This window comes from Anabas testudineus, chromosome 10 (assembly GCF_900324465.2).
Source record: "Anabas testudineus chromosome 10, fAnaTes1.2, whole genome shotgun sequence".
Lineage (NCBI taxonomy): Eukaryota > Metazoa > Chordata > Actinopteri > Anabantiformes > Anabantidae > Anabas > Anabas testudineus.
Window position 1 is genome coordinate 13,271,096 of NC_046619.1, and position 3,775 is coordinate 13,274,870.

A 3,775-nucleotide genomic window follows, 5' to 3' on the forward strand; every position below is an offset into this window, starting at 1 on the left:
CTCTGCACTTTTTTTTTTCTGGTGGCGTGCCTAGAGACAGAGGGAGGGGACAAAAAAAAGAGGGAGGGAGACAGAGGGTGGGGAAACCCTTGTGATTGGGAAAAAGCATCACCGGTTACATGTGCTAGGCCCTCCTACTTTTCAGCGTTACCATGCACACATTAGGGGAAAGGAACTAGACAGCAGTGCAGCTTTAGAGCATGCTTGAAACGTGCCACTCTACCAGCTCCACCCTGCCATGCTGACAGCACAACACAAGGAGTGGCTGAGAGGGAGGCTGCATGAACACGCATGAGCCAGCGATGACATGTCTGACCAGCTCATTTCTAAAACTATTAAATAGATTTTTTTTAGTAAATGTGCATTTAATGTGATTTTTAAATTAAAGGATATGTGTGTCTTATTAAGCTTAGAATAAACTTTTTCTTCATGCACTTATGTAAATACACACAGTGTACTACTACACACAGTGTCATAAACCTAGGATCTTATTCTCCACTATAAATTCAGTAATTAAGCCAAGCTGTCAGATTCATGGGGAACCTTCCGCTGAATATTTTGCTGATGAAGTGATAGCCGCTCATTCATCCTCCACATCGCAGCTTTCAGACCTGTCTTTGCTTAAGCTGGTTAGTCCAATTTTCTCTCACTTTCTACATGTTTCTTTAATGGAACTTTGTGATTTGGTTAATAAGCCTCCTCGCTCGACTTTGTTCCTTCAGAGATTATAAAAGCAGATTTTCCAATTATTGCTTTTCGGCCTTCCTTTAAGAAACAAGGTTTGGATAAAGGTTGCCCTAATATTTATCGACCTGTCTCTAAGCTATCTTTCTTATCCAAACTTTCAGAAAAGGTTGTGCAGTCACAATTGATTACATTTTTAAATGCAGCTCATCTATTAAAACCCTTTCAGTCTGGTTTTACTGCGCACCATAGCACTCTGCAGTCTGCTTTGCTAACGGTGTTAAATGACATTTTACTTGCAGTTGATGCTGGTAAAAATGCAGTATTGATTATGCTTGATTTGATAATGTACTGTACTGTTAGAACATCTAGTTGGTATCAGGGGTATGGCTTTACGGTGGTTCAGTTCATATCTTAAAGACAGGTCTTTCTTTAGCGTTAGGTAAGTTCTCTTCATCTTCGGCTCCTATTATTAGTGGAGTACCTCAAGGCTCTATATTAGTTCTGCTTCTTTTTACAGACCTTTTTACTTGCATACTTTTACATATGCATATACTGGGGAAAATTATTAGAAAACACCACAACAATTTCGTTTTTAAGCCAATGATACACAGCCAGTGTTATTCTGGACTCAGACTTATGTTTATCCAAACAGATTAATTATGTTGTTAAGCATAGTTTTTTATCAATTGCATATTATTTCCAAACCTAAATCTTTTTTGTCATTCCAAGATTTGGAGAAGATTATCCATGCTTTTTATTCTGTCACGCTTGGATTACTGTAATTCATTGAATTTTGGTTATCCCCAATCAGCTCTTGCACATCTCCAGATGGTACAAAATGCAACTGCAAGGCTGTTGACCAGGGCAAAACAACATGATCATGTTACCCCAATTTTAGCTTCTCTTCATTGGCTCCCGATCCAATATAGTTTAAAAACTTGTGTGTTTTAAAAACTCTGAATGATTAAGCTCCATTTTATCTGAAAGCCCTTTTTATTACTTTGCCATCTACCAGACTGTTAAGATATTTTAGCTGTTCCTTGTTTCAGGAAGGAAGATAAAGCTTTTTCTATTGCCACCCCCCCATCTATGGAATTCATTGACCACAGGACATCCACCTTGCACCCTCCATTAACATTTTTAAATCAAAATTGAAAACATATCTTTACTCCCTGGCATATTGAAATTTTCTTACTCTACATTTATTGTATGTATTCGTTGGTTTCATTATTTTATATTATTTTTACTCTAGCTTTGCTATGTTTAAATGTGCTATATAAATACAATTTACTTACTTGCCTACTTACACAGACATTTTGCTTTACATAACTGTTATTGGTGATGCATTGGATGGGACAGGCCACTTTACAGCAAGGGGGTTGTAGATTTTAATCCACTGCCTCTGTGCCTCTCCGTGCATTGTTTGCATATATTTCTTCTGAATGCTCGTATTTTCCTCCCCACAGCTCTGTTTAGAAACATTAAAATGTGTCATTTATGTTAATTCTGAAAATTATGGTTATTATGTTAATAGAAAACATAATTGGTTTGTAATTACATTCCCTAGGAAAATGTATCTGTGATTGCGGTTTAGTTGTATAGAAACTGAACTGAACTTTTTAGAAGACAGGGTTGGTAAATTGTCCATTTGTATGAATGCAAATGATTGTCTGAGTGTGTCTCTAGTGGCAGCCTTTCCTAGATTCGCCTCACTACAGTTCAGATATGTGTTGGTTGTAGTGGCTGGATAGTGCAGTGGTAAGATTGCTGGCCTCCATGTGGGAGACTGGGGTTAGAATCCCAGCTGTAGCCTACCTCCAGTAGGGGTCCTTAGGCAAGCCCCTTTTCACACCCTCTTCCTGCCTTTATACTTTGTAAATCTCTCTGGATAAAAGCATCTGCCAAATGACTAAATGTAAATGTTATAATAAAGGTCAAAAAACATAATGCATGTTGCAGGTGTTGTTTGTTTCATTATGCATATACTTGTAGTGAGAATTATACTCACAGACACCATGTGCTGTCAACCTTTGTTGTAAGCATAATCTTATCAGGTCTCCTCTGTTTGTCAGTCCATATATATTCCCCGATAGTTCAAGATTGGGGAATAGCATGCTGTGTTTTTGTCCTCCAGCCATGTGTTTCACATGCAATGGTAAAGACCAGGGCGGTATCATTACAGCCATACAGATGGCTCTAGGAGGAATGTACTGCCGAGACCCTGACCTCGGCCGCTGACCAACAAGTGTACTACATGCTGTCTACAGATGGCTGGTCACACAAGAACAGAACAACAAGGTAATTACAAATAGCATGTCATATTATGAGGCATGCTGCTGTTTCTGCAGCAGTAAGAAATGTCATAAAGTGCATTGTTGGGTAGCAGTGGGATCAATTAAGCAGAAAAAATGACTGACTATTGCTTTATTGAGTGTGTAATGATGTCCTCCGGCAGCAGGGCTGCTACACTTTGGCTGGTGGAAGAATGGGATCAAAGACTGATCGATGCTGCCCTCTAGTGGTCTCTCTAGCAGCATCTTGATGTTTCAAGTTATGTGGAACTACCCTTGTGATCATTGTTATGCCTTCCCTAAGTGCAAAATAAATGAAAGTCCCCTTGCAGTTTGCAAAAAAGCCTAAAGTACTAATCTGTAGATGAATTGCTTCTGTCTACTAGCTTCTCTGGAACTTTGTCCTATTTCCACACAGGCTCTCAGGGGTTCAGTCAGAGTGACCATCAGGTTTGTGGTCACCTCTCTTACTAATGCCCAATTGTTTAGTTTGGATGGGAGAGCATCTATTGTATGAGTCCTGGATCTGCCAAACATCTTCCATCTGAGAATTGTGCAGCTTTCTCCAGATCTGTGCAATTATTCTGTCTCTGAGGTTTGTAGGCAGTTCCTTTGACCTCAGGGTTTTTGGTTTCTGATACAGTCAGCATTGTCAGCTGTGAGACCTTCTGGGTTTCTTTCTTTCTGAATCATGGTCAATCAAAGTAATTTACCACAGGTGGACTCATGTCAAAGTGCACAAGGCTCCTCAGATACATTTTAAGTTTTGACTAAATGACTAAATGTGCATAAAACCT